This window comes from Phodopus roborovskii, unplaced genomic scaffold, assembly GCF_943737965.1.
Source record: "Phodopus roborovskii unplaced genomic scaffold, PHOROB, whole genome shotgun sequence".
Taxonomy (NCBI): Eukaryota; Metazoa; Chordata; class Mammalia; order Rodentia; family Cricetidae; genus Phodopus; species Phodopus roborovskii.
In genome coordinates this window covers 25,986,329-26,009,116 of record NW_026126434.1, presented here as the reverse complement: position 1 = coordinate 26,009,116, position 22,788 = coordinate 25,986,329, and the positions used below count along the sequence as shown (strand labels likewise).

Below are 22,788 nucleotides of genomic sequence, written 5' to 3'. Positions count from 1 at the left end.
TACTTTTTTTTTTTGGACCATTGTTTCATGGGGGAAAATTCTTTAATGCTGGTATCTTTGTATATATCCATGCATGTATTGGCCATTGATTCTAGAGCACCATGCTAGGCAAGTGCTCTACCACTGAGACACAGTCCTAGTCTTAGTATAGTATCTTATATATGTTCTGTAGCATTTTATAAAAGGAGCTTCAGCTTCCAATAGAAATGGATTCTTTCCTTGGTTCCTGCTGTGTGGACCACTTGCTTGCATCTGGGGAAGCAAAGAGTGGGGAACAGTGTTAAGCTTTTGGCTGCTTCAATTTTGTTCACTTTCTGAAAATAGTGCTGGTCAGGCTTTTCAGAGTGGCAGGGAAGAAGGGGGCACCTGGTAACTCAAGGGATGGAAGGAGAGGAAGACATGGAGTTTGCTTTCCTGTGCTGTCCAGTCTCTTTGCTATCAATGTTGTTTTTAAGTTGCTGAGGGAAGTGTCTCCCCTCTGCCTGGGGTCAGCTCACTATTCGAGGCACTTCTTTGCCACCTATGAGTTTGTTCTAAAGACAGGGTGTGATTGGCTTGATATTACATGTGCTTGTAACACATGGTCTTGCTGATCATCACTGGACTGGGAACCTTGTAGGGAAGCATGCCATGCTCAGCTCATGTGTAGCTGATGTTCAGCCTGAGAAAAGGGACCTTTGTAACCCTTATTTGTAATGTTCTTCATGAGTATGCACTAGAAAAATAAATGTGAGAACATAGGCGGCAGGGGTGGGGGGTGATGATAACACTTCAAACTATCTTGGTATGTGACAGGATACCTGCTCAGTTTTCAGCTTTACTGCTTAAGTTTTGTTTCAAATGCAGAAAGCTTTTGAAGGGGTCAGGTAGGAGATTGATCTTAGAAAGTGGAAAAAATGAAATGGAAACTTGATATCAGGATAACTCGCACTGTAGGAATTAGTTTTTGTGCTTGTGAAATATATTCTGTATGTAACAAATAATGTAGATATTCTAGAGCCAACAAAATGCATTGTTCCATCAAAGACATAATAGAAGTATGTGCCCCAAATTTTTGTTTTGTTTATCATTGGTAAATATTTAAGAAGAATATTAAGTAATTGGGATGAGCAAGCATTGTTTTTTTTTGTTTTTTTGTTTTTTTTAGCATGGATGATAGTTTATTACTGGTGAAAGATTAGCTTGCTGTTACAGATACTTCAGAACATGTGTTTGGGTATGAAATATTAAACAACACAGAAACAGATGTGTGTGACATTTAATTCTTTTGAACAGAGTTTTCTGTCACTGTCAGGATGGTGTGGAGATTTGCTGTGGGGCTTTTGAGGGATCTTGCTATGTGTGGAGGCAGGCCATTAGGTGACTACCTCTCTGTATCCTAGGATTAAAAGAAAAATCTTTTTGTGTGATGTTTTGTGTACTTAACTTTAAAAAGTCTTTGTCTGGATGATTGGCCAATAGAGCATTTACTAAGTTGAAATGTTTTCTTTTCTCCACTCTTAAGTTTTCAGAGGACAGTAAATGAACAACACAACAAAGCAAAACAAAATTAAAGGATTTAATTTAAAAAGCATAGCAGCAAACACTCTAGCTGCCTGGGTTACTTAAACTTCCTGTTGCAGAACTACATCCCAGCTGCAGGAGTAGACCCTCCAGTGGCTGGTGGAATGAGTCCAGGCTTTTCTCTGCATCTCCATCCTGCAGCAGGTGTTTTGATCTTAAAATGACTTTGTTGTGGAACTGAAAAAGAAGAATGTCCTGCTTGCTAGGAAGTTGGAGGAGGATTTTGACATGCTCCAGAGTGGACCATGCCAAGCCTTTTGACACCTGAAGACTGAGTGGAATATACCCTGATCACCCTCTCTGAACTTAAACTTTTAAAAGAAGCTAGTCTGTTTTAAAACTCTTGAGAAAAACATTGGTGGAAATAATTTATTCAGGACTCACTTCAGGAATGTTCTGTACATTGCATTTTTCATACAGCATATACTTATTAATAGAAAGCGTTTTTTAAAGCTGCATGGGAGTCTAGACCATAACTGATTGTTTCAGCACATGTGCTTTGATAAGTTCATGATTAGGTCTCTGACTGTTGTGTGTTTGTGTCTCATGATAGATAGTCTGCAGGGGAAGGAAGGCTGAGATTAATTAAAGAGCTGTGTGAATGCTTGTCCAGAGTGCCAGTCATTGCTAATGCTGGGAGAGCTAGATGTGATTGCCTCTCTGTCTTTCAGCTTAGGCCAGCAAGAAGCAGGATTGCTGCTGGAGAGAGGTTGTTGGCACTGGACAAACCTTCCTAGGTTCTCTCTTCTCTAATTAGAAAATAAAGTAGCTGGGTTACTGGAGTTTTATACAGTTTTTAGATCTCCTTAGCCAGAAGGAACCCACTGTGTAGGCTTTTAAATAAAACAGTAGAGTACTAAAAGCAAGGACTTTTCAGCCTTTGGGGCTTTAATGGAAATTTTTGTTCCTGACTTCATAGGGATTGAAAAAAAATGTTTCAATTTTGAGAAAGCAAGGAATGCAGAGGGGGTTGGGATACAGATAAGAGTTGAAGGCTATTTCTAATTTTAACAATTGTATTTTTCTTTAAATTGTTCCTTGTGTACTGGAATTAGGGTAGAAATTAAGAGCCCAGAAAGCTCCCCCTATAAAAATCACATGGAGACCACAGATAAACTGAGCTGAGCTGTGAAGTAGTCTAATGAAGTCAGATGTTATATTTTAAGAGAATTAACATCTGAATTGCAGTTGCATTCTGTAAGAATACACAATGACACACCCATTTCTGGCTTACTCTTTTAGGGCATACTATTTCTATGCCAGTTGGATCACTCTTGCATGGAACTACTTCTTAGACTCCTTTCTTTTGTCCCACACTTTTCTGGGATCCTTGGAAAATTGTAACTTGACAGCAGACCTCAATGCTATTCTTCAGATTATGTTAATTTTCATTTTTGTTTAAATCTTTTTTTTTTTTTTTTGAGACAAGGTTTCTCTGTAACATCCCTGGTTGTCCTGGAACTCACTCTGTAGACAAGGCTGGCCTTGAACTCAAATACGCTTGCCTCTGCCTCTTGAGTGCTGTGATTAATGGTGTGTGTTACCATGCCTAGCTTAAATTGGTCTACACTTTTAATTATCCACAGAAAGTTAACCTTTAAAATGGGATGGGGTCAGTTGTAAGAGGAGGACTTGTATAAACTGTTCTCTTAGATATTGAGTTTCTTCTGTAGGTGGGTTAATAACATGGCCTACATGCTTTTTTTATTATGTGGTGAAAAGCTGCATTCTCTGTTAATTTCCACTTACCTTGGACTTAGATGCTAGAATAATGTGGCAGTGAGGGAGTATAAGGGGTCTAAGTGCTTTGTCTTATGAGTGTTCATCAGATGCTCAAGACTTCCTCTCCTGCCATTTTGAGCATCATGGGCTTTAACATCACATACTTTATTTAATAAGAAACCAAGACTTGGTGAGTTCAGCTAATTTAGGTAAATAGCAAGGAGTATGTTTGTTGGCTTGTTTGGTAATGTTTAGTTTTTGAGAAGTTGTCAGGCAGTCTCTCAGAGTACCATTTTTGCATTGTTGTCAGTAGTGAGTGAGACTGTATTGGCCCTCACCCTTAAGCACATCTTGTAGTGTTTTGGATTTTGGGCATTTTGATGAAGTGTGGAGGTCTCTCATTGTTTTAATTAACAGAATAAGGAGTTGAGTATCTTTTCATATGCTTATTTGCTATGTGAAATCATCCACCCAATGTCAGTTATTGAACCTAGAGCCTTAAACACACTAGACAACACTATATGTCTTTGGATGTCTCTTAGGTCTTTTGTTCATTTCTTAATCAAGTTTTATTTTGTTAATTTTAAGAGTTTGTATCATCCCCTCCCCAAGACAGGGTCTGTCTGTATAGCCCTGGCTGTCCTAGAATTCACTCTGTAGATCAGGCTGTCTCTGAATGCATGGAAATCTTCCAGCCTCTGCCTCCTGAGTGCTGGGATTATAGGTGTATGTCACTGCTATTGTCTTTTGTTCATTTGTTTTTCAAAATTTTCTTTATTTTCATCCATGTCTATGTGTGAAAATAAAGTCTGTAAATTTCCTTTTTGTACTTGTAATGCCCGTGTGGAGTGTTGGCAGCAAGGTTATATTGGTCTCCTCAAATGAGTTACTTCCTTTCTGTTCTTTGTTTTGTGTTTGATTGATTTACTGTATTACTTGTAGAAATTGCCAGTAAAATCCCCTGAAGTCATTTAACTTTTCTTCATTTTCACTGAAGCTTTAAAGTATGTTTTTTTACATTATAAGATTGGTTAGATTTTCTAGTCTCAATTTAGCTAGTTTTTTTTTTTTAATCCTAGAAGTTTACATTTTAAACAATTACATTTTTTGGTACAGTGCTGATAAAATCCTCTTTTATAAGTTTATGTATGCATCCTTAGGTATACTATGTTAAATATACAACTTCATGAATTAAAAAATGTACATTTTTATTTTGTATCTGTGTCAATATAGTCATTTAATTATCAAACCGATGTAAAGAGTATTTCTGTGACTCAAATAGTCTTCTTGCCCTTTTGTACTCAAACATTCTCTATAAATAGCTACTGTTTTAATCTCTGTCACCCTGTATTTAGGTTTATATACTATAAACATATACTATAAAAATATACTATAAACTATATATATTATCACTTTTTTGTTGTTGTTCAGCATTATCTCAGTAAGGTTTGTTTTTATTTTATTTGTTGTACTAGTTATTGTCATGTTGTGACTACAGAGCAGCTTGCATGTTTTCTTGTGGCTGGACATTGATTTTTGAGCCTTAATTAGGGATGATGCTGCAGTGGATATTATTCTGTATGTACCTTTTGGTAGAAAGATACATGTGTGTCCATTTTTGTGAATGAGTTTGTGAGTTATAAGCTATGAATGTTTAGCTTTTTTTTTTTTATAATGGTTGCATCACTTCACTCTCCTAGAATCAATATACTCTGGCACACACATTTGCCAACATTTAGTTATTTTGGTAGAGGTGTATACTGGTATGATGCTGTGGTTATTGCTTTACTTTTAGTACTAGGGATTGGTCCCAGGCCTTGTTCATGTTAGACAAGGCTCTGTAGTAAAGCTGCACCCCCAATCTCTAATGTCTAGTGATGTAGAGCTGATTTCCATGTGTCTTTTGGACTACACATACGTCCTACAACTGTGAAGAACCTGGGTATTCTAAAGTGAGATTATAGTCTTCTTACAGTTTTATAGGAATTCAAGAGTGTATTTTACATACATCATATATGTATTGCAGCCTTTACCCCAGTTTGGTTTGTTTAATCTCTGATGTTAACAAAATATAATTTACCAATGTTTTATGTGGTTAATGTTAACTTTTGATGTTTTTTCAAAATTATAAATATTTTTATTCTTTTTGCTTTATTTTCATTGGTTTGCTGTACCTATTTATATTTGATATTGGATAATGATGAAAGGTCATTTTTTTAATGTGTGTCAAATTGACTCAGCCAATATTTATTGATAATGTATCATACTCTAACGAACAGTTACAAAATTAACTGTTCTTTGCTTTGATATATACTATACACACTATTGAACATCTTGTGATACATGTTATGGATTACTCTGTTAGCATGTATGTAATTGTATCATTGTAAATAGAATTAGATAACTTCAATGTATGCTTTGTGGTTTCAACACATTTCAGTCTTTTCATGAATATTCATGTTGTTGCCAGGCTTGCTTTATAGCTATTTATCTTTATTACTGATTTTTGAGATGGGTCTGATGCATCCCAGGCTGGCCTCAAACTCAGTACATAGCCAAGCATGACCTGGAGTTTCTGGCTGGGATTACATGTGTACTCCACTATACCTGATTTTATTCAGGTCTTAGGATCAGAATCCTATTTTTGCATGCCTGGCAAGCACAATTCACCATTTAGCAGTTCACTGTTCAGTAATTTAACATTGAAACAGAAAGGCCTATTGTACACCTTTGTGCATATGTGTGGGGATTACTTTTTAAAGAGACAGGGTTTTTGGTATTTAGACTATGCTGGCCTCACATTTGTATAGCTCCTCTATCTGCTTCCCTGAATGCAGGCATTATAGTGTGTGCCACATCTGGCTACCATATCATATTTACATTTAATGTTTTGATTTATGTGGTTTATTTGTACCTTGACCTGGAAAACTACCTTTTTAATTTTATTCCTGAGATTGTAAATTACTATTTATAAATTATTGTCTTGGGTAGACTTGCAGAAGAACTCTCGTTTTCAATAAAGCCTTAGGGGACGTAGGGGAATATAGTTTTATAAGTGATATTTGAGCAGACTTCCTTTTATGTTGAAATTAAATATAAAATTTATAATTTCACATAATGGGTAGTATTGAGTGGTCACAATTGTAGTTGGTTTTAAATTTATTTAGCTCCATAAGTAGAGTATGATGTTTCTATAGTCTAACCTATTTATGGAAAAGTACCAATGTTCTCTTGAACAGGTAGCTTACAGACAGCTGCACTGGCACTTGTAATTACAAAATAGTTAACTCCTCTGGCCAGTGCATGTCAGGTGTGCATTTTGTTCTGGGTAGTGCTCTATGCTTTAGGAATGTAGGACTCTGCAGACTCTCTTTGTGAAGCTTTTATTTTAGTTTCAGGTGGTGATGTAGTAGGAATAAAATATTGTCTTATAAATATTAGAATTAAAGTTTAATCCCAGCACTTGGAGGTAGAAGCAGAGAAATCTATGAGTTCAAGGCCAGCCTGGTCTACAAAGTGAGTTCCAGGACACCCAGTGCTACACAAAGAAACCCTGTCTTGAAAAAGAAAACAAAAAAATATTACAAACAAATATTGGCAAGTTGATTGGTGATTATGGATGAAGAAGAAAAATTAGGAAGTGCTATGAATTTTAGAATCTTGAGAGTTCCATTTTAAAATAGAATGTGTCCAGTGGAAGGAACTACAAGCAATGGTTGCTTTGACAGGGGAGAGTCTGGGTATCTAGAAGCCAAGTGTTGGGATGAGTCATAACTTTGAGTTTTAACCTTTTATATACACTGATTTTCTAAAAACATGTTTTATTGCAGAATAGGCTGTTGTGGTCTTCCCTAGAAATGAAGTTGAGAACAGAGCCATCCCAGTTTCAGTGATTTATTCTTTCTTTCATTGTGGCCAGAGCCCTCTTTACTTAAAGCAGATATTAAATGGTTTCTACTAGTAACTTACTGGAAAAGTGCTTCCTGAGAAAGTAAAGATTTGATTGGCAAACGACTGAGAAATGAAAGGCTATTACAAAACCTTTGCTGTTATTTTAATCATTAATGAGGCTGTTTGTCTTTTGAACATAGAAATTAAACAATCAATAACTAACTTCCTCCATGTTCAGTTAAGCCTTTTAGAGAAACTCAAGTTGGTTGAAGTAGTCCAGTGCATCTCAACAGCCAGTTTAGTCTTTCTTGAGGTTCGTCACAAGCCGAAAGGATTCTCAGGTCTTGCTCTGCTTAATACTGGAGGGACCTGGTGCTGGCTGGGGACTCTGATAGAATTTCTTTTTTTCTGTACCTCTGACTCCTTGAATTAGACCAGTTGATAGGAGTACTTATAGCTGCTGAGGACCATTCTTGATTATTACTTTAGTTTGTTCTCTTTTATTATCTGCTTAAAAATATATATTCTTTCATATGTACTGGTGCTTGGCGTCCGTATATGTTTGTGCAACAGGTGTGTGTCTGCTGCCCACAATGGATATTGGGTACCCTGGGACTGAAGAGATAGATGATTGTGAGCCACCATGTGGGTGCTGGAAATCCAGTCTGGGTCCTTTGGAAGAGAAGCCAGTGCTCTTAATTGCACAGCCATCTCTCCAGACCCAATACATTTGTTTTTCACTTGAGCATCTTTATTTCTAAGTTTGGAAAATGATTAGTGCTCATCAAAGCTAAAGGTGGAGTAAATTTGTAATTGAATTAAAAATCATTTATAGAGATTGTTAAAGCAACATACGAATCCCTATCCAGTGACTCCAGTGTCTATATTGTTAGCTCTTTTTCTCTGGTGCTTTCATGCCCATCTTTACAGTATGTGTAATCAGCAATGGGTTTCATTTGACTAGTATAGTCATTGTTCTGAATTGTTTACTTTGTTACTTTGAAAATAGTTTGACATGCTAGAATAATTTCAGCTTGTGACAACTTGGGAAAGTATAGCAAACTATATTTGCATCATCAAGAATAAGTCTTTATTGGGCTCCACAAAATGGATTTGTTTTTGGTTTTTGTATTTTGCTTCTTGAGACACTATAGCTCAGGCTGTCTTGCATCTCACTCTGTAGCCTAGGCTGGCCTTCAACCTGGGGTGATGTTTCTGCCCTAGCCCCTGCCTCTGAGCTGGAAAGTAAGCATGAACCACCAGGCCCAGTGTAATCGCTTTAGAAGGTGGCTTCTGTTAGCAATCCTTCCTTTGGAGGATCTTTGTACATGGGACTTGTCAAAGCTTAGAAGAGTTTAGTTTCCTTTTAGGTGCTGAGGAGCAAACCTGGGGCTTTGAGCTTGCTGGACAAGCATGAAGACCCAGTGAATCTCCAACTTTGTAGAAAAGTACTTAGCTTACAAGTCTTGTATGTATTGGGCAGAGTAGTGTCAGGATTGGTTATGCAACTGAAAAATGCTGTAATTTAAATGTATAAGTGTTTGTTTTCCTGTTAGGTTCAGTAGCCAGAAACTAAAGTACTGCAATAGCTGATACTTGTTCATTGTTTGATCATAAACTTTTGATCATGATCAGTAGTTTACCATACAAATGTTCCAAAGTTACAAATTACCTTTTTTTTTTTTTTTCCTGGACTTTGTCTTTCAGTGGGTGATCATCTGGTTCCAGATTTTTAGAGCCTCCCCTCCTGTTTTACTACTCTTTCTTGCTCCCTCAGTTTTACCAGAGCCTTAATGACTTTTAACTAGAAGCCATAGGTGGAATTGAACAGAAGTCTGCCCCTTAGGACAAGTATAGTATGATTCTTGAGTGGGAAGGATAAAGGAAGCTTTGTAACTGAGATGTTTAAGCATACATTGATTTTGTTATTAATCTCTTGTCAGATACTGTCACAGCATGAATAAATTCATCATAACTAGATAGGATGGATAAAAGCCATTTAAAATTTGCAGTTCATCAGAAACTTTAAAAAATTACCTTTTTATACATGAGTTGGGATCTATGCTCTGTACCTTGCACGTTGTTACAAGTTGCTATTATGGAACAATAGCCCCTTTGTGAGGTGTGGGGTTTGTTTTGTAGATATTCCCATAGGGCTCTATGAGGAAATTCTAAAATAAAAAAACAGATTAACTTAAAAAAAAAAAAAAAAAAGGCAAAAGCAACCTACTTGGCTTACTTGGAAGGGAATAAACAACTACAGGCTACATACAGTTTTTGCTTTTCTGGAATGCCAAATTTTAGCTCAGAGCAAATTCTTCAGCAGAGCAATAAACCTTTGAAAATTGCTTTATAATGGAAATGCTGACAGACCATTAACTATAGTGGTGCAAATGCACTGATCTCTCACACACAAGGCTGTCCCAAGTTGCTAAATAAAGCATAGTTTGTTGGGTAGTGTACATTCTGTAGAAGCCTATATGGGCCTATATAGTTTGTCATGTTATGCTACCTAATTATTAATGGGGATACTCAAAACAGACCACCTCTGACATGCAGGAGGAATATCAGTTCAGAAGGAAAGAGAGTAGTTTAGGCTCTGCTGATGCTGAGAGCTCATTTTATATTTGCACATTGGAAAAGGCCCAGGGTAAATTTAACATGATGCATTTAATCACCATTCCAATTACAATGCCACTGAAGCAGATCAATGTTTTCTTACTACCAATTCATTGGAACTTCTAGGTCATAAAGTATCATTATTAGGCATATTGGAAAGTCTCAGCCCAGTGGAAATGGGGATTCTGGGATTTTCCAATTGCTTTGAAATAATAATAGAGGCTGCCTGGATGTACATTTTTTTCCATGTGAAACGAAAACTAGAATTTTAAGGGATTGAAATGACAAAGTGATAATCCTATAATGCCACAGGGAAGGGTGAAACAGAGTCTTCATATCTAAAAGTAAAATAAGGGCTGTGATGAGAAGAGATGGCTACTTACACAGCAGCCCACTTAGTGACTGGTGTCCTGGCTCATGAGCTTTGTGAGGTGGGTCTCATTCTCACTGTGTTCACAGAGCCAGGTGCACAGTTCAAGTCTTGGGTAATTACTTCATTCTGGTTTTGTCAGGCACCATCCTACATGTTTTGTAGGGTTTGCGTGTGTGTGTGTGTGTGTGTGTGTGTGTGTGTGTGTGTGTGTGTGTGTGTGTTATGCACACAGGCAGCTGGTCTTGATTCATAGAAGATTGCTCAAATGCAGAGTTAGGTACAGTTTGATAGCGGAGTATCATGAGTTAATGCAAACACTCAAGCTATTTTGGTTTTAGTTATGCCCTGAAAGGTACAACGTATAACATCTTAGCTATATTATAAATGTTGAATTCCTATATTTCAGAGCAATGCAAATAAGTTCTTTTTATTTCTTAAATACCAGTCATAGTTCTCACTTGTATCTTGTGGGGTGCCTTAGTTTGGATTTCTATAGCTATGAAGGGACACCATGACCCTGTGGCAACTCTTATTAAGGAAAAATATTTAATTGGGGTGGATTACATTTTCAGAGGTTTAGTCCATTATTATCTGGTGCAACATGGTGGCATGCATGGTGCTGGAGAAGTAGTTAAGTGTACTGTGTCTTTCCTTGCAAGCAACAGGAAGTGATCTGTCTTACTGGGTGTGGCTTGAGCATATATGAGACCTCAAAGCCTGTCTCCATAGTAACATACTTACTCTAACAAGTCCACACCTCCTAATAGTGCCATTCCTTTTAGGGCCATTCTCTTCCAAGCCACTTCATGGGGCCTGTGACATGTAATTAAAACATGTCTTTGGGTGTTTGTATTCAGCTATATTTTCTCCTCCCACTTTTTTGATTGACTTTGAAATGAGTGGTGCCAGTTATCTTTATTTGGTTCTCTGCAAGTGTTAATGAGAGCAATAAAATAATAGTGTTTTTGTGGAAGGAAGCAATGATGTGTACAACTGAAAAACCATTACCAGGACAGGCTGGGAAGGATGGCATTTTCATCTTCTCATGTAGCTCGTTCATAGTTTTATTGCTAGAAAGGTATTAACAGGCTATTTAATTTATTCCATTTTTATGTTTGAGTTAATCTTGAAAAATATTAGGGTTTGAATCCCAGCTTGGCCTCTAATCAGTTTATTTGTTTTGTTTCTCTGGGCTTTGTTTCTTACACATAAAAAAAAAAAGAGCTTTTGTAACTACCCACCTTACAGGTTTCTGAAGACTAAACCAAAGCTCACAGGGTATTTTCTTTGTAGCAAAGTGGCAAGTCCTCAATAAGTGTTAAATGCTGTGGCAGACCCACACTATGACCTGTGGCATATACACAGGTAGAAGGACTGGCTACTTAATGCCTCAGCAATAAAGGTGCTTGCCACCAAGCCTGGCAGCCTGAGTTTGATCCCCAGAACCCATTTGCTAGAAGAGAGAACAGACTACTTCAGGTTGTCTTCTGATCTCACCCTTCTACTTACATACCATGGCCCACACACTCCTTCAAAGCTATACATACGCAAATAATATTTTAAAAGATAGAGGCAGCAGACAAAAACAGGTTTAAATAGGATGAAAATGGCTGGTTCTACAACATTTTATCATTTTATAGAGCCCTTCCCCAGTTGAGTGGCCATTTCCCCTCTTTGACACCTCTTTTTATCCGACCCCTGGGACCTCCAGTCTGCCTTCTTCTACCTATATGGATGTGTGAATTTTACTGTTTGCCTTGTTGGGATCAGTCAGTGGCTGTGACATTTGATTCCACTAACAGTATACAGGGTTTTCAATGTTTTACACCCAGGATACCACACTTTCTGTTTAGTGTGGATACTTTTTATTATGGGTGTGACATTTGTTCTATTGTTGCTTGGACTTGTATTTTGCTTATGGTTTGCTAATCACAACTAGCATCTTTTATGTGCTTTTTGCTTTTTTGAAGTCCTAGTTTAGATTATCAAATGGCTTTTGAAATGTGGAAGTAAGGGATTGTGGTTTATACTATTCAAGTGAAATTATATGGAAACTTATTACCTGTTTTTGTAGAAATGTAACTCACTTTAGTTTTATATGTTAGCCCGCTGATTTGACTTTTCAGTCAGTCCTAGAAGATAATTGAATGCACTCACTTTCCAAATCATGTCCTCTTTCTTCAGACTATAGATTTGTTCCAATTCCAGTTTATTAACAGCTTTATTGAATGTAATATACATACCATAAAAGCTACTTGTTGTTGTACAGATGAATGGATCTTACTAATTTATAAAGTTCCATGCCCATGACTTTAATAAAATTTCAGGTCATTTCTATTATTACTCTGGAAAAATTCCTTCAGGCCTGTTGACTAATAATTTCTGTGTCTCTTTGTGTGCTGCACATCCCATGGCCTCTTACTTGATTTGCCTTGAAGAGTTGTGATACAACTCAGGCTTTTGAGATTAACTGCTCTGAGCAGAATGTTTGTGGTTCATCTACATCACATTTAATACCTTCCCAGAGTGCTACTTATTGATAAAGAGTGTTTCATTCTCTGGGTGATGGAGCATACAGTGTGTCCATTTGCCAGTTGATGGACAGGCTGTTATATAATGGGAATTTATGGACTTTTTGTTTTTTGGATGTACAGTCTTTTTTTTAACACCACAGAGGGATAAGTCTGTATAGGGGAGTGTCATGGACTTTTGTATTTTAACAACCCACCGATTAACATTAACACCCACACTTGTCTTTGGAGATCAGATACTTTTCCACTGGTGTGAATACTCTAAATACCAGGTCACATAACCAGTCTTGTTTGTCACACTTAGGAAATGAGCAGTTAACATAGTTAACAGTTAACAAGCAGTTAACTGTTTGGTAGACTGCATTGAAATTTGCCCAATTATCACTCAAGAAGCCCTAGTAGTCCCTTTCTCACCTCTCAAATTTAGGATCTCAAAACTCGTTCATGGGGTCTACAATTGGTTATTACTTCTCTTTAGTTTCTTTCATTGTAGCATAGATCTCTGACTCTGTTTTTCTTGGCTGAGGTTTGGCAGAAAACCATCCAGTTATCTTTCAGTTGGGACTCATTTCTTGCTTTCTCTGGACCTCTAAGCAGTTTATTTATTTATTTTATTTGCAAGATACTTAGTATTAAGGTGAAGTTGTAGAGTATTTAAAATATACATAATATTTTAAGTAGTGTTTGAAGCCATGCTGATTGCTGCTTTATTCACTGTAGTTAAGAATCTGAATCAACCTAGATATGTATCAACAGATGAATGGCTAACAAAAATTGTGTGTGTATGTTTATATGCTTGTGTGTGCATTTAATAAAATACATTCAGCTCTAAAGAAAAATGCAACCACAGGATTTGCATGAAAATGGATGGGTGTAGAATGTAATACTAAGCAAGGTCACACAATCTCGGAAAGAAAAAGAACTGCATGTTTTCCCTCTTATTTGGAGCCTAACCAAATGTAAACAAATGTACATGTGGCCACAGTATAACACGTTTCAAAGAGGACAAGAAATATCCCCTGAATATTAGGGGATGAGGAAGGAATTGAATGCAGGTAATGGGACATGAGTCATGAAAGGGGGCATATTGTTAAATCTTTTTCTAATTTCAACTCTTATTTATTTATTTATTGTTTGTTTGTTTGTTCTTGGTAGTGGATGAATGCATAAACATTTAATAGTGAAAGTGTAAAATCCAGTGAGAAACTCCACTGATTCTGAATGCCTATTTTAACTATATAAAAGTTCATTGAAATGTGTAGACTTTGGATCTGGTTAATTTTGGTATGTGATTTTCAAGTTTTTAATAATAAAGTTAATTTTAAAAGCCTTAGTGGTTGAGTGAAAAAAGTGAAATCATAACATCATAAAAATAACTTGCTTTTAAAAAATTATTTTAGTGCCTTTTTAAAGTTTAAAAACATTAGTGGTTTGAGTAGGGGGCAATATAATGCCAGGTCATATTCTCATTTGCGTAGCAGAGTTTGAGTGAATCAATAAATTTTGGTTTGTATTTGTTTGGTAAGTAATGTATAGGATGAAACTTTCTGACCACATGGTATTTTATTTCAGAATGTTTTTTAAAATTGTTTGAGTATCCATTGCTTAAAATAATTATACACTGGGGGCTATGTAGAATACTTACTTTAAAAGAGCTTCCTGGACCAGTGAGTTAGCTCAGCTGGTAAAGACATTTGGTGACAGGCATGACACCCTGAGCTTGATTGCTAGAAAGTACATCGAGGAAGGAGAGTCCTCTGCCCTCTATTGGTTCACACACACACACACACTAAATAAATAAGTGCAATTTCAAGATACCTTCTTAAACTGCATAGCTGAAAAGATGCTGAATTCTCTTCCTGAGATTTCTTGGTAAATATACCCCATAAAGTGCAATTGTGTATGAGGATGCTTTGAAACTTGGGGCCAAAGCTATGAAAAGTTAGGGGAGTACTGGAAAATAAACTGCTGGACTGTTTATAAAGTATCTCAGAAGAGGGCCCAGGCTGAATGTGTAGAAATAAACACATTTGGAACAGAATATCAGCTGACCAAAGATCTGTTTTTCAGAGGAAGATGGCTGGGGTAGGGAATGTGGCTAGTGGCCAGGTACTCTAGCATTTTGGGAGATGAAAATTTCTTTCTAGATTGCCTAATCTTTGAGAATTTTGGGAATAAATCGAGAAGGAATTTTTTTGGATCAAGAGAAACCTCTTCAGGTCAAATAGAAAAAGGAGGTAGGAGACAAGGAAGATGGCTAGACAACCTCTCCCTACCTCCGTCGTCCCCCCCTACTCCACCCCCAGCCCCTTTCTCTTCCCTGGAATGCAAAGGTCACCTTAGAGAACAATTGCAACAGGGCCATAGTTAAAGAAGCAGAAATGCTTGCCACAACGCCACATGACATATTTCCTGATTCCCTCTCACAGGTAGCTCCTTGGTGTGCTGCATCTTCATTTGTACTTAGAAGTTTAGAGAGGAGTTACTGTGGTAGCTATACATGAAAGTGTGAGGTAGATTTTCTTTTAGGAGTTGCTTGTGATTTTAAAGTGGTGTTTGAATGCCGTTCAACACTCAGCAAAATGGGAGAGAAATCCATAGAACCCACTCAAAAGAATTTTCTTGATAGTAAATAATCTCTTTTCTAATAGATCAGTTAATCAGACAGACTAGATTTCCCCTTTTTGGTTTGTAGTTTTTTTTTTTTTTTTTTTTTCTTAAGCTCAGATAAAGTTGTCTGTTTCTTTTTTCTGGATCTCTGAAACTGCACATTATAGTGCTGGTTAATTATGGATAGAATCTTGGAAGGTTACATCTTACCTGTGAAGTGAGAATGTGTTATATCAATAATGTCTGTAATTAATATGGAGTTATTTGCTTTGCCCTTGTGGTTTATGGTGGATTGGCTTACCTCAGCATGGGAAAGCATGGCAGAAGTCTTTTATTCAAATTCATGATGAAACCGATAGGTAATTGAAAAAATGTGTTAAGACATGGGATCCTTAAATATAACTTGGCTGCCTGAGCATAAACCTGAATGCATGTGGTCTTTGTGTCTCACTATGTTTACTTTGAATTAGTTTTTAAAATGAGCAGGATTGGCGTTGCTGCAGTTTAGAACTAATCCCCCTTATTAACACATATGTCATTTCCTTTGAATATTCCTTTAGAAAGGACACTGTACAGCCATCCTCTGAATGACTGAGTGATGTACAACAGCCAGGATGGCATCTGTTTGAATTGGCTTTTTTTCTTGTTTGCCTGGAATGAACTGGACTGATAATTTAGTAGAGCTGTTTGCTGCTTCCTGTTTATGGTAGGAGTTTAGACTATGCTATTTTAGGTGGCAGGCAGGCACTAGTATTCATCTAATCTTGTCTAAGGCAACTGAAACTATTTTAGAGTGAACCCATTTGTTCATTGTACCTTTCCTCCTTTGTTCTCTGTCCTCTTTCTCTCACCCTTTCATTCATCTGCCAGGTGTTAAAGAAGGTTGACTGAAGATCTGTGATTATTCATCATTTGGAGATTAGTGCTTGCTGTGTAACAAAGAGATCTCACTAGTCCTGTTGGTCCATGCCAGCACCTCTGAGGCTGAGGCAGGAGAGGTGCCACAAATAGGAAGTCAGCTTGGATTACAGAGTGAGATTTTGTTTTAAGAAACCAAAACCAAGGGCTAGAGAGATGGTTCAGCAGTTAAGAGCATTGGCTGCTGCTCTTCTGAAGTGTTGAATTCAATTCCCAGCAACCACATGGTGGCTCACAACTATCTGTAATGAGATTTGGTGCCCCCTTCTGGTGTGTAAACATACATGCAGGCAAAATACTGTATACAGAATAAATAAATAAATCTTAAAAAAAAAAAAAAAAAAAAAAAAAAAAAAAAAAAGAAAGAAAGAAAGAAAAAGAAACTTAAACCAGACTAAGCAAAACCAACCAGAGGGCTGGAGAGATGGCTCAGTGGTTAAGAGCATTGACTGCTCTTCCAGAGGACCCAGGTTCAATTCCCAGCCCCATATGGTAGCTCACAACTGTCTAACTCCTGTTCTAGGAGATCTGACACCCTCACACAGACAGACATGCAGGTAAAATAACAAATGCACATAAAAGTTAAAAAAGAGTAGTGTACACACACACACACACACACACACACACACACACACACACACACACACCCCAAAATTAGAAGTATGTCCCTTTGTAGAATCTACGTATTTCTTGTTTTAAACTCATCGCTAGCCTAGAAAAGTTACTGCAAGAATATTGGAAGAACTTGGTATGGTTTTGTTTGAGTTTTTTTCAATACAGTGTTTCTCTATGTAGCCCTGGTTGCCCCAGAATTTGCTCTGTAGATGAGGCTGGCCACAGAGATCCACCTGCCTTTACCTCTCGAATGTGCCACCATTGCTCAGCGAGCTTGGTGTGTTTTATTCTTTAGTTTTCTAGTATTTTTTACTGATGAGTGTGCTGAGGAAAATAAATACATAGGGGGACTGGATTATCGATTACAATGTTTATGCTGACAGTTTTAGGAGGGCTTGGCAGTGGCATGTATGTGCATTTTGGGTACTGAGAGGTAGTACTCTTCATAAAAAACACAAATTTATAGAATTCAAACTAATTAGAAAATATTACTTTAATTACCCACAATTAATTATCCTGAAGGTTTGTTTGTTTGTTTTTTAAAGGTAAAAATTTGTAGGGGTTGGAGAAATGGCTCAGTGGTTAAAATGTGTGCTGCTTTTCCAGAGGACCTGAGTTCAGTTCCCAGCATCTCCATCAGGCTGTCTCCAAGGGCACCTGCACACATGTGACAGATACAGATACACATAAATAAAATCTTTAAAACATTTTGTTAGTATTTCAATCCTGGTGTTAATGCCACAGTTTACAGGGATGTGTAATCACTGCAGTCAATGCAAAGAGAAAAAGAAAAAAGCTATAGCAGACAGAAAACGTGAAGAGCCGCATCAGATTGACACTTTGCTGCATTAATTGATAGCTGCAGATTTGCAGACTATTGTGACAGTCCTGAACAAGGAAGGTTTCTGTTGAAGCTGCAGTAGCCACTCTTAACTAGGATTCATTTCTTTAATGTGTTTAAGACAACTGTCTTAAAGCAACCTGTAGCTTTGCTGACACCTTTCCATGTTCTCTCCTGTGCTTTTAAAAGCCTGTTGCTACTCTACCCACCACAGTTTCACCAGAACTGCCCCTCCCTCAATTTGGTTGCTGTTGTCCACTGTGATTTCTAAAACAGTATTTCCACTAGTACTATGATTATACCAACATTTCTTGCTTCATTATAGACATTTTTTCCTTTACCTTCATTTTCTATCTTCCACCTTGGTCTCCACATCCTGATCTCCACAGTGGCCTCCTCTACTACTTTAACCACCGCTGTAGATGTCACCACTATCCTTTCCTTAACTGTCTCAGCCCCACTACTTCTACCATAGCCTCCTTGTCACCATGGTCTCTGCCATGCTCAAACTTACTTCAACTACTACAGTTTAATACTCACTTCAACTACTATAGTTTAACAACTCAGAAGTTGCTAGCTCTATTCATATGACTTCTTTGTGATTCAGTGGACTGCACATCTTGTTGAGAACTCCATAGTTAGCACCTGTTAATAAATAGTGTGGTATTTCTAAGTGTGGTGGTGCACACCTTTAGTCTCAGTACTCAGAAGGCAGAGGCAGAGGCAGGGAGGCAGAGAGGCAGAGAGGCAGAGGCAGGTGGGTCTTTGAGTTTGAGGCCAGCCTGGTCTACAGAATGAGTTTGAAAGACGCGAGGGATATTTCTAAATAAAACCTTGTCAGCTGAATCATGATCATCAGAAATTGTGAAAACAGATCCTCTTCCTCTCCTCCCTCCCCACCCCTCCTCCCTCATTCTCTCCTCCACCCTGTCTCCTTTTCTTTTCCTTTTGTCTTTTAGTCTTGATATACTTTTCAAAGTGGTCTCTCAAATTTCTTTCTCTGCCTTCATTTAGTATCACCACTAAATTTTTATAAACTGTTAGATGGCTGCCAAGGGGTACAGAATCCTCTCTAGAAATTGCTATGGTTCCATTGCACCCAGTCAGCTTGGTATGTGGACATTGCTGTACTCTCCTCTTCAGGCTGGGTGGTTTTGTATTTGGGTGTCTGCACCTGTACATGGATGAATGTAAGAGGTTAAAGGTCAATATTGGATGTCCTCTGCTACCATTTTCCATTTTATTTTTTTAAGACTTTATTTATTTTTATGTGTTTGAGTGTTTTGCTTGAATGTTTGTTTGTGCCTCATATGTGTTTTGGTGCCTGTGGTCAGATACCCTGGAACTGCGGAACTGAACTTAGGTCTCCTCTGAGAACAGTAATTCTCTATCCCTTCCACCTTATCTTTTGAGACAGAGTCTCTTAGTGAACTTGGAGCTTGTTGGTTAAGCTGGAGTCCTTGGAGATTTCCCTCCCCCACCCTCAGTGCTAGGTTACAGAAGTGTACTGCCACCCGTTTTTATGTGGGTGCTATGGGTGGGACTCAGGTCTCCATGCTTCCACAGTGTAAGCACTTTCCCACTGAAAAAGTTCTCTTTAACTGTCACCTGGGGCTGGGTAGCTGACTCAGTACTGACCATCCAAGCTTGTAGACTGGAGTTTAGATCTCCAGAAACCACATAAAAACTGGGCAGCTTGCTTGAAATCCTTCCTAGCTCTCAGGAGGTAGAGACAATGAAATCCCTGGGGCAAGATTAGCTAGACTAACAGAATCAGGAAGCATCAGGCTCAGTGATAGACCCTACCTAAGGAAAATACAGGAAGTGATTGAGGAAGATGCACATGCACCTACATGACATAGAAATGCCTGGTGCACCTGCATGCACATGCAAAGAACACATGGTGCACATGCATGTTCCCCCCTTCTTCCATGTATACAGCACATGGAAAACATCCAAAAAACTCTATTCTCTAATTTCAAAGTTCACATGAATGATAATCAACTTGTTTACCTGCTTGGGTTCTTTTGCATGGCACTTTTCCTACTCTGGTATTTAATTGGTGGAGGTTGGAGCTGGGCTGGGGTTTGGGAGAACCAGAGTTCAATTTTCCCTCCATTTTGAGATTTCTTTTCCTTTGTTGAAAAATTAAAGTTCAAAAAATTAATATCCCCAAAACCCAGTGTTAAATTAATATAATTAAAATTGTTCTTTATACAAAATTGGGGAGGAGGAAAACACACACCATTAAACAAGATAATCATTTTTCCATAAAGCAAAGACTTGAAAATAAAAATACCTAGTATTGGGCAGAATGTTTTGAAAAAAGCAAGTAAAACTGACACAGGACGTAACTTCACACAGCATGTACAAAATTCACACTTTTTCATCTAGTAAACTCTCTGAAACATTTTTAAAGAAAAATCATTCAGATACAGGTTCATTACCAGAGATCTATGTCTAACAATATTCATTGTGGCAGTATTTATAATAGAAAAATAGCTGGGAAAAAGGTAATGCATGCAATAATAAGAGTGCAACAAAATATAGTGTGAATACACAGTAGATTGAGTGTTTACAATGCTGTGTAGCCTAGAACAAAATTACAGAGCAGCAAGAGAAGTGGGCCAGAAATTGTTCCCTGACCTTCACTCTTATGCCATCGCACATGTGTGTCCTCATACAAAAAATATGAAACAGATAAAATGACAAATGAAAGTGACCAAGAGCATTGTTGCTTTTATGGCACTAATAGTACTTGATATTGTTTAAAGATCATCAATAAACCAGAGGTGATAACATTAACCTAATCAAAAGATTCGGATAGTTAGGAGGAGAATTATGACTGTAGGTCATCCTCAGTTACACAGCAAGTTTGAGGCCAGCCTGTGCTTCATACTGCTCTGTCTCAAAACAAAAACAAAAGAGCAAAAAGACAAGTGCTGAGATACACTTCTGTGGGTTGTGAGGGGGAAAAAAACGTGGAACTGATTGAAGTAGTTTTTCAATCTGAGAGGTCTGAACTAGGTGGGACCACTTCACAGTGACTTGCAGATGCAGGGAAGAGCATGGGAAAGGCTCTAATGGTCCATTCCGAGAACAGAAAAAAGGCCAATGCAGTATGGTGAGTGGAGGTGAAAATAGAAAGGAGGAGGAAGGTTGGCAGAGCCAGACCACAGAGGACACACAAGGCCTTAGCAGTAAATGCATAAATACATACATACATACATACATACATACATACATACATACATACATAAGATTAAATTAATGACTGTAGGAAATGGTTGTGTGACATTAAGAAAACAGCCTGCTGGATGGTGGCAGCACACACCTTTAGTCTTAGTGCTTGGGAGGCAGATGCAGGTGGATCTCTGAGTTCAAGGCCAGCTTGGTCTAGAGTATGAGTTCCAGGATATCCAGGGCTACACAGAGAAACCCTGTCTTGAAAAACCAAAAAGGGGAAAAAAAAAAAAAAAAAAAAAAAAAAAAAAAAAAAAAAGGCATAGCATCCTTTTAAAACGATTACCCTGGCTGTTAGGTGGAAAATCATTGTAAGAAGGCAGGAGACAATGAAAAGCCATTTGTGATGGCCAGAGGGTTTGAAGGGCAGAGGCTTGTAACAAGTATGGTTGCAAGTGGAGCTGGTGGGTCTTGCTGAGTGTCATCCAGAAAACAGCAGAAATGAAGGGAGTTAAAGCTGCCACCTGAGATTTTGATTTGAGCAACTTGGAAGAAGTATAGCTGTTTTTAAAGGTTAGGGTAAAAGGGGTCAGCCAACTCTGGAGGATGGTGAGAGTTCTGATTTGGCACTTTGAATAAACTAGCTGAAGAGAGATCAAGGAGACTGAGGAAAAAATATTATTTTGTCCTCCCACCCCCACCCCGCTGGATTGTTTTTTCTTACAAGTTTTGTGGAGCTAGATTTTACAACAGGTGAGCATGGAGCTGCACTGCTGCCAGCTCTGTGCGGGCGCAGGCTTGCCAGTAGACCTTGTACAGCTGGCTCTTTAGATACTGCATGAAGAAGAGAAAACATAGGGATTAACCTGCTTCTTTGGGGAAGTTAAAGGTCCCAGAAGAATCCTTCAGCCTCCATCTCAGCTGACAGGAGTACTGGTTGTCTAGTCTTGTGTAGGTGGAGGCCAGAGTTTGTTGTACTTTATCAGAGAGCAGACTTGACCTGTACAGACCAACTCTGCAGTTGTGGGAGCATTCTCATGAGCTGCTAATGTGCTAGACTGGTATTGGTGTGCACCCTTCGGCTTCTGTGGAGAGCAGAAGCCCTTGTTTTTCATTGTGAAACGAATAGACTTCAGTGTTACATGAGAATTATTTTTCTGTCCTGTAATCTTTGGCATAAATAGTTAAATACCTCCTGTGGGAAGCTCCCCCACATCTCCCCCCCCCCCCCCACAACAAGTTGTGGTTGTTAGCATTATGAGTCAAGGTTTTTGCTATGTAGCCCAGGTCTGGCATCAGCCTCCTTTTTCCCAAGTGGTGGAATGGTTGGTATGCACTACCACACCCAGATCTGAGGCTTATTGTAAAATTTAGTAAAGGACAGAAGAAAATTGGCTTATTCTATTTGTCAGGGCAACTCTGACCAAAGGCTTAGTGTTGGGAGGAGAGTTGCTTAGGAATGAAGCTGCAAATAGGTCAATTTGCCCAATGTAGCATATTCTTGGAAGTCTTTGGAAGGACCTCTAAGCATGAGTTTGCTTGGAACAGGATGGGTCAGGTAAGCCTCAGAGAGTTGCACCTGGTGTATAAATTGATCTTTGTAGGCCTTGGCTGGCTGTGTGTTACTAGTGCTGTGTTGTGAAAAGGAGGATGAGAGGATGGCCTAAGAGTTAAATCTGACAGGAGTTCACATATGTAACTATCTGCCATCTCTAGATGTATGTTTTGGGAAAGCTGTTTGCAGGTCAAATGGGGATGAAGAAAGTATGCTGTGGTCTTTTTTTTTTAGATCCCCTCCCCCCAGTTTAAGAATATCTTGGAGGAGATGGGGAACATTTCCTTAATACTCATTACTTATAGCCAGTTATAGAGTGTTTCCTGGTTATACAGACAGGAATGTGAACTTTTTAAAATAGTGAAAC

The 22,788-nt window shown here is 38.2% G+C and overlaps 1 protein-coding gene across 1 annotated transcript in view; it reads left to right on the top strand.

The window, feature by feature from the left end:
- Positions 1-22,788, top strand: part of Zfand3 (zinc finger AN1-type containing 3) — a 191,604-nt gene that overhangs the window by 33,192 nt on the left and 135,624 nt on the right. The window lies entirely within an intron of this gene.